Source organism: Salvelinus sp. IW2-2015, linkage group LG4p (genome assembly GCF_002910315.2).
Source record: "Salvelinus sp. IW2-2015 linkage group LG4p, ASM291031v2, whole genome shotgun sequence".
Taxonomy (NCBI): Eukaryota; Metazoa; Chordata; class Actinopteri; order Salmoniformes; family Salmonidae; genus Salvelinus; species Salvelinus sp. IW2-2015.
In genome coordinates, this window is record NC_036841.1 from 24,144,427 (window position 1) to 24,153,607 (window position 9,181).

At 40.4% G+C, this 9,181-nt stretch overlaps 1 long non-coding RNA gene across 2 annotated transcripts; it reads right to left on the reverse strand.

Annotated features, from left to right (window-relative positions):
• Positions 1-2,069: 2,069 nt before the first annotated feature.
• On the reverse strand, positions 2,070-7,033 carry LOC111957815 (uncharacterized). 2 transcript variants are annotated; one of them, XR_002876456.2, is made up of 4 exons: positions 6,822-7,033; positions 5,529-5,754; positions 5,397-5,419; positions 2,070-5,312 (listed from the first exon to the last, which is right to left on the reverse strand). It is a non-coding gene; the product is annotated as an uncharacterized lncRNA (long non-coding RNA). The 2 variants fall into 2 exon arrangements; XR_002876457.3 differs by having other exon boundaries at positions 6,319-7,012.
• Between the last annotated feature and the right edge of the window lie 2,148 nt (positions 7,034-9,181).

Genomic DNA, 9,181 nt, shown 5'->3' on the forward strand with positions numbered 1-9,181 from the left:
CGGAAAAAGCACACCATGCAATAATCTGAGTACAGAGCTCAGACGACAAAATCAGCCAAAMAAATATCCGCCATGTTGGAGTCAACATTAGTCAGAAATAGCATTATAAATATTCACTTAACTTTGATGATCTTCATCAGAATGCACTCCCAGGAATCCCAGTTCCATAATAAATGTTTGATTTGTTCGATAAAGTTCATAATTTATGTCKAAATTCCTCCTTGTTGTTAGCGCGTTCAGCCCAGTAATCCATCTTCATGAGGCGCGAGCACTACGTCCAGACAAAGTCCAATAGTTCTGTTACAGACCGTAGAAACATTTCAAACGATGTATAGAATGAATCTTTAGGATGTTTTCTTCTGGGAACCCTTCCAAAGAGCCTGTGGTTGTGGAGGTGGCGTCTGATGGTGCTTTTTGAAACCTGGTGATCCCAAGACYCCACCAAGGCCTCCACTTCTTTCACAGTGATTCTTGGGGATTTTGTTGCTTCTCTCACGATCCTCCTCCCTATCCTGGGGGGCAAAATGCATTTGCGTCCTCTACCCGTGAGGTTTTCAACTGTTCCATATCTTTTGAATTTTTAAACAATTGTCCTGACAGTGCTCAGTGGTGCATTCAATTGTTTGTGGATCTTCTTGTAGCCATTACCAGATTTAAGAAGGTCTACAACCATCTGTCTCTTTTGAACTGCCAGTTCTTTTGTTTTCTTCATGGTGTTGGATGACAAAGGGATATTGCATGCGTGTTACCTCATTTTTATACCCTAGTGAAACAGGAAGTGATGTAATGGCTCAATATAGTTCCTTAAGACTTAGATAAACTTAAATAAGTGGAAGTTAATTTAAAAGTATCTATATCCACAGTAAAACGAGTCCTATATCGGCATAACCTGAAAGGCCGCTCAGCAAGGAAGAAGCCACTGCTCCAAAACCGCTATTAAAAAAGCCAGACTACGGTTTGCAACTGCACATGGGACAAAGATTGCACTTTTTGGAGAAATGTCCTCTGGTCTGATGAAACAAAAATAGAACTGTTTGGCCATAATGACCATCGTTATGTTTGGAGGAAAAAGGGGGAGGCATGCAAGCCGAAGAACACCATCCCAACCGTGAAGCACGAGGGTGGCAGCATCATGTTGTGGGGGTGCTTTGCTGCAGGAGGGCCTGGTGCACTTCACAAAATAGATGGCATACTTCCAAAGTTGTGGTAAAATGGCTTAAGGACAACAAAGCCAAGGTATTGGAGTGGCCATCACAAAGCCCTGACCTCAATCCTATAGAAAATTTGTGGGCAGAACTGAAAAAGCGTGTGCGAGCAAGGAAGCCTACAAACCTGACTCAGTTACACCAGCTCTGTCAGGAGGAATGGGCCAAAATTCACCCAACTTATTGTGGGAAGCTTGTGGAAGGCTCCCCAAAACGTTTGACCCAAGTTAAACAATTTCAAGGCAATGCTACCAAATACTAATTGAGTGTATGTAAACTTCTGACCCACTTCTGACCCACTGGGAATGTGATGAAAGAAATAAAAGCTACTATTATTCTGACATTTCACATTCTTAAAATAAAGTGGTGATCCTAACTGACCTAAAACAGGGAATTTTTACTAGGATTAAATGTCAGGAATTGTGAAAAACTGAGTTTGAATGTATTTGGCTAAGGTGTATGTAAACTTCTGACTTCAACTGTATATGATTAGAAATGTTCAAAATTCATGTAAAACATTACAGCACAACTGAAAAATATATGGCACATGGAAACCAAACAAGGGTGATCTATGGTGATAGGTGGGATTAAGGAATTTATGTTCAGTAATGTATTATTGTTATGTGATTGCTGTATATAAAAGTACCATGTATGTAAAATGTGTTTGCAAAATGTATATGTAAAATGTATGTATATGTAGCAGAAACGCTGTAAAAAAAACAAAATATGTGTCCTCCGAAGATGATGGGTTAATAATGAAAAAATATATATTATACAAATATTGTCTGGACCTCCATGGCATAGAAATAGAATGACTAGATTCTCATTTATCAACTACCGACCAAACTAACAGGCTGACAAACGGGGGTGAATATCTATGTAAAAGAGAAGGAAACTGTGTCTTAAAGCCAAAAGCATTTTGAGAGCAATTGTGTGGACACAAAATAATGTGTAACATGCTGACCACACCGCTTGCAATTTACACATACATGTTATTCAATCATTGCACCCACACTGCTCGCGGGCGAGCGTCTGCGTGGCCAGACGCTAAAATAGAAATTGGTTCTATTTGTGACGCTCAACGCGCTGCAAGTCCGGCCTCTCCCATCTCCTCATTGGTTTTTAGGAGCATATACCCARGTTGGTGATTGAAAGATGAACTTAGGTCCACACTCCAGTAGGTTGTAGTAATGCTGTAAAGTTGAAGTCGAAAGAAGAAAAATAAGCCTTAAGAGGTTTTTAAGGAAGAAGGAGAGATGACAAGAAACAAATTCGGTTTACCGTTTTATCTGTGGATTAATTGTCGGAGTTGAGGACAAGGGGAATTTCTGGTAAAATAACAACCCAATGTTTATATACCAGGACAAATTAGCTAGCAACAGTAAGCTAGCTAGCTAAATTGCCATAAATGTTTAATACTTTTTGACKTGTCCCCAAATTAATATAATTGTTTCAGAGTTTGTTTTGATATTTCAACCTGCGTGTCCTGATCGCTTCTGGTGTAAGTGAACAAAATCAAGTCGGAGCCAGTTTTTTTTCTGAGTTCCCAGTTGTCTTGAACTTTCCCAGTTCCGAGTTTCCAGTTGTTTTGAACATGGCAGAAGTCATGCTGGATTGACAACATGGCCAATGTATTCAATATATTCTGGCCTACTGTGTTGCGTGTGAATGTTTATCCTTTTAAGCTTGGAAAAGAGACCCTTAAACCCAGACTTGGACCACACACCCTCTCCAACGAATAGCAGGGGAAGCAAAATAGTGATTGCTTTGCAACACTTGCGGTTAGCCACTGATTCCTTCAAAACACTCATTGTTGAATTTGCGATTTCCAACTTGTTGTGTAATGTTTATTTCCAATGGCCAATGAGCATCGATACGTTTTATCTATAATTTATTTTCATATGACAAGCATTGAAAAGGATTTGCCAATAGATTGTCGACGTGATTCATGATGATGACTGCTTGTCTAGCTTGATTTTGAAGGTATGATGTTGACATGATCAGTCCAACCAAAGCTACGGCAGATATAACGTGATTTGACATCATTTTATCTGTGGCCAGTGACCTTGAGCCTTCTTGGATGGGCACTTCTAATGTAAATCTATGGCAGCACTTAAGGGGGCTTGAACTTTCTAGCTCTCCCTGTAGATTTTGTGGTGACGTAGTATCCCCATGAGTGACAGAATACTGAGCCAATCACGGCGCAACTAGACAAGATTACCAACCACTACGCTCTGTATTTTCTGCTGGCTGCTCCTCCACCACAGAAAGCACTGAGCTAGGCTGAAACACCTTCATTTTGGAGCTGCCTTACTCAAGAAAGCAAAAAAGAGACCCTGTTTGTATGCGGCTCCATTAACTCAATACATTTTTTTTTTTACATTGTTTGCAAACTGATATGTTACACGTATTAATGCAAAAATAACAGGTGGGGCTCAAAACACTGTGAAGGACGGGTCGCCACTGGTTTTCCCACTGTCACAGTGGTCTTCACTGGAAAGATCCTCAAAGTGTTATCATGACGAAGTATAGGGAAGACTGTCTGTGTGAAAGTGTGTGTGATTGTGTGTATCTGTGTTTTCATCAAGGTCAAAGAAAGACAGCTTTCCCTTGTCCTAGTCCAGATACACTCTCATTATTCGGGGAAAGTGATTCACTTCAAGATGAAATTCCAGGAAGTGACTAACACAGGTAGTCCAAATAGGATTTATATGGCATACTGCTAGATCTAGACCAACTAGATCTTTTGGGATTATTTGTGGCCACACCTACAGCCCAATAGGAACCATCAGAATTCTCTACGTCCCAGCTGTGTGTTCCTGAGTTATAACCCCCAGAACCTAGGACACATCCATGAAGCCTCTCTGGGTTGTCAGGGAGCTGTAGTGCTTTATCACAGTGTCTCYTGCTCGTCAAATCCTCGGACAGGATGAGACCTGTGTCTGCAGTGTTGGGATCCAGGATTACACGAGCTAAGGAGAGATAATTTAACTTTACCATTTACTCTGTAAATTCACTACAAGTTTCATTGATACTCATATCTAAATTCATATGAGCATTGTTTTGCAATAGAGAATGCAATTTAACAGTATGGGGGTCACTACTAGATTTAATATGAATTTGACTGATACAGTCCTTGGACTAAGAACAAGGCGCAGACGAAACCTACTGTTGTTTTTTGCTGCAAAACATTACTTTTCCATRCAATTTGCGACAGATTTTCATGCGAATATTATAATTATAAAAAATTACAAAATCACTCCTTGCTCCGCTCCTCTCACATATTCTGCACCAGACCGAGGTCGCGTCCCGCGTTCAGATGTTTCATGCATTAACCTATGGTTGCGAACTACGTCATGGACCATTTTATCGGCTTACAGATTGCTATAACATATGATATGGTTAGCTGATACTTACAATACCTATCCAGCTGTTGTAAGATTTGGCATCCATCAACAACACCTGGGCAGAGGAACGCCCCCTGACTTTGTTGCGGTTCAAAGGCTGTGCGTTATGACCTGCACATCAAAAACACTTTTGTGCTTACGTCATATACTGAATAAAAAACACGAGTTTAATGTGTTACCATTGTATTTTCCACTCTACCGATAGTTTTGCCACAAACTGTCGCGATAAATGGCAAACTTGCCCAATCTGGTTTTCGCACATGCTCTTTAGACAACAGTTCGCTGATAAAGCGTACACTGGACATATAGGCTATATGATGAGATGGATGAAAGCAAGATCATTATGTCACTAGCATACAAATAATACCCTACATTTTTATTGGAAAGCAGCATCAAGGTCATCACTGTGTACTTTCATCATCCCGTAGCCTAAACTGTYRATGCTTTTCKAAGTCGCACTGGAAGGACCACACAACATAGCATCGCGTGACCGCACATTTACCTCGACATGATGGTTATTCTATCAACAATTGCGCAATCGATTTCCGCGRTTATAAACCCAGGGTCGTTACAGTATTTACAGTATTGGACCATCCCTTTCATCTTCTCCCTGACTCTTAACTGCAGGTTTCCCAGGTGTTTGGCCACGTCTATCAGCGCTCCTGAAACCCTCTTTGGATCTGGCAGTGTTTGCTTGGCTCTGGAAGAACATTCAGGAGTTAGTACTGCTGTGGTTTTGGTATAGAACCACAGAGAGGAGGGAGAAAGGAGGAAGACCATTTACCTGGTCTCTGTGGCCTTGTAGTTCTGAAGAGGAKCAATAAAGCAGGTGAAAATCAGTCTTACCAATAAAATAATCAGTAAATAATAATCACTATATACAATATCTACTCATACGATCAGCTGTTTACTGTACCTGCAAGAATGAGATGTCTTCAATGCTCAGCTGTTGTTCGGTGGCTTTGATTGTGTATGAAAGTGATGATATCTCTCTGCTCATCTCTGTTATCTTGTTTCATCACCTGACTCTTCCGCACCTCTTCCATTCTCAATGCATCTATCCGTCTATCTTCCTCTTGCAAAAACAGGTACAGCTTTTTAAACTGCCCCTTAATCTGCCTCTCTGTATCCTGGGCTTGGATCTGGAGAGAGTGCAAGGWATATCTCAGACATACTGTATCTCTCCTGTTAMAATTCTCTCTGTTACCAATTTAACTTGCTGGTTCTTTCTGTCATTATTCATACTATTTCCTCCCTTGTGGCATCCAATCAAAATTGCTTCACCTCAGTCTTCCTGTAGGGCATGATCTTCTAGGGCTTGTCTAATCTTTTTCTTTTTTTACTCATAAACAAATCTTTCCTACACAGCAATCCCATACAGTAACATACAGGTCAAGTTTGTGAATACCATGTTGCTTTCTTTTCAGGTTAAACTCAAGACTGCATTGAACCCTCTTAAGGATAAACTGAGGRTCTTTAAGGGAGTCAAACTCACTTGTGATAATACAGCAAAACATATTAAGGTATGACATTTAAGATTTGATGCAACAACAATGTATGCATTTTGGCTAGTTTGTGTTCTTTATTGTCAACTCTGTTCTAATCTAAGGGAACAACAACTATTGTAAAGTACCACACTGTTGCTAAATGTTCAAAATTATCCACATAGAAACAGCTACTGCAATAGTTTGTTTCCACAAACTTACCCGGAAAAACAATCTATCCAACCTTATGTTRCTGTACAGCTTTCTGTATGGGGATGCAGGCATGCTTTTTATGCTTCCTTGAATCACGACACACCAAACAGATGAGCTCTTTATCCTCCAAACAGAAGAGCTTGAATTTCTCACTATGCAGACTGCAGAGAACCCCAGACCCTCCTGAAGCTCTCTGACTTATTTCCTTTAAGACAGCCTCACACAGGTWCTTTAGAGCCCGGTTACAGGAAGGATTACCCATTGAAAATACTTCCCTACAAACTGGACATTCCTGCAATAGTCTCTGTCTACAGCACTACTGCAGACAGGCTTTACAGAAGCTGTGGCTACATAATAAGATGACAGGATCACTGAAGGTGTTTAAGCATACAGGACAGGAAAGATCCTCTTCTGGGAGAGACAATCTGGAGGCCATTTTCTCTCTGTCACACTTCTCTCCCTCTTTTGTAATGCCTTAAGGAAGCAGTTTACTTTCACTTTTAAAGACTCACCCCTGTTTTGTAGCAGCTACAAAATACTATAAACTAAAGGATGTCCTCATCTCCTCCAGTAACCGCTKTGAAATGTTGATATTAACAAGCAATATAGCTCCTGTGTCATGTACTTTGCCCTTAGTTGAACAGAACAGGCAAATAAACAGAGGTTGCAGCGAGAGCAAACTGTTACAGTGTTGTGCTGTGTGTTATTTCCTGTCAAAAGACTTCCTGCATTCTGTGTATTACATGTGTATGAGGAAAGGAACTTTGCAACTACTGTGTGTTTGAAATACACAGATACCACAAAGGTCTGTGCATAATATAGTATTATCATAGCAAACAAATTGATAGTTTAATGTTTCTTGCTTCAATCWTTGTGACTACCTTTTAAACTCTATTAGTGGTAGATTTGTTTTTTTTTCAAGGTAACCACTGGAGGGCAGTCAAGGTTTTGCAGAGCTTGTACTTGAAGACACACTTCCCTTACAAGGAATGATTTACACGATTTGTGTACTTTTTGTGTGTACAAGAACCACATTAATTCCAACACTTATTATTTCAAGTCATCTGTAATTTCAAGTSATCTTATGCCATGATAGCAAACACCAAAATATTCACATAATGGGGGACAGGAGCATCGCTAGGATGAAATCATCTGTAAAGGAATATCTCAAAAATAAACTCTTTATTTCTCTAGAGCAAATTGTATTTTTGCTACATGCAATTCTAGCAATTTGATTAGAGATTAGTTTATTCAGAGGTCACATGTTTTTGTAGTTTTAATTGCAGGATGTCAACTGCATATTGTCTCAGGGTTGTCCCATTGTCTACTGTACATAGAACCCCCTTCAGAGGGACAAGTCTCCTAAGTTTCTGTGTGAGAAGAGAACAAGGAGCCCCTGGCCCCTTAACCTTGACCGCCATGTAAGTGTTTGAGGCCATAATGACTACTGTGTGTAATTATGGTGTGAGGCAGGCTGGAATGTGACTTCAAAGCGTCGCCCTACTCTGTGGCCCTATTCTTGTCATGTTGAGGGTGGAGAAATTGTGAAAATATTTCTTTAACATTTCTTTATTATTTATGTTGTCTTTTTTCCAATGGGRGGGTCTGCATGTAGAGGCACATTTTTCCAGTGAATTTGGAAGGACATAAAGCACAACTATAGTGGCTTGCGAAAGTATTCACCTACTTGGTATTTTTCCTATTTTGTTGCCTTACAACCTGGAATTAAAATATATTTTTMGGGGGGTTTGTATCATTTGATTTATACAACATGCCTACCACTTTGAAGATGCAAAATATTTTTKATGTGAAACAAACAAGAAATAAGACCAAAAAAAAGAACTTGAGCGTGCTTAACTATTCACCCCCCCAAAGTCAATACTTTGTAGAGTCACCTTTTACAGCTACAAGTCTCTTGGGGTATGTCTCTATAAACTTGGCACATCTAGCCACTGGGATTTTTTCCCATTCTTCAAGGCAAATCTGCTCCCGCTCCTTCAAGTTGGATGGGTTCCGCTGGTGTACAGCAATCTTTAAGTCATACCACAGATTCTCAATTGGATTGAGCCATTCCAAGACATTTACATGTTTCRCCTTAAACCAATCGAGTGTTGCTTTAGCAGTATGCTTAGGGTCATTGTCCTGCTTGGAGATGAACCTCCGTCACAGTCTCAAATCTCTGGAAGACTGAAACAGGTTTGCCTCAAGAATTTCCCTGTATTTAGCGCAATCCATCATTCCTTCAATTTTGACCAGTTTCCCAGTCTCTGCCGATGAAAAACATTCCCACAACATGTTGCTGCCACCCCCATGCTTCACTGTGGGGATGATGTTCACGGGGTGATGAGAGGTGTTGGGTTTGCACCAGACATTGTGTTTTCCTTGATGGCCAAAAAGCTAAATTTTAGTCTCATCTGACCAGAGTACCTTCTTCCATATGTTTGGGGAGTCTCCCATATGTCTTTTGGTGAACACCAAACATGTTTGCTTATTTTTTTCTTGAAGCAATGGCTTTTTTCTGGACACTCTTCCGTAAAGCCCAGCTCTGTGGAGTGTATGGCTTAAAGTGGTCCTATGGACAGATACTCCAATCTCCAATCTCTTGCAGCTCCTTCAGGGTTATCTTTGGTCTCTTTGTTGCCTCTCTGATTAACGCCCTCCTTACCTGGTCCGTGAGTTTTGGTGAGTGGCCCTCTCTTGGCAGGTTTGTTGTGGTGCCATATTRTTTCAATTTTTTAAATAATTAATTTAATGGTGCTCTGTGGGATGTTCAAAGTTTCGGATGTTTTTGTAACCCAACCCTGATCTGTACTTCTCCACAACTTTGTCCCTGACCTGTTTGGCGAGCTCCTTGGTCTTCATAGTGCTTGGT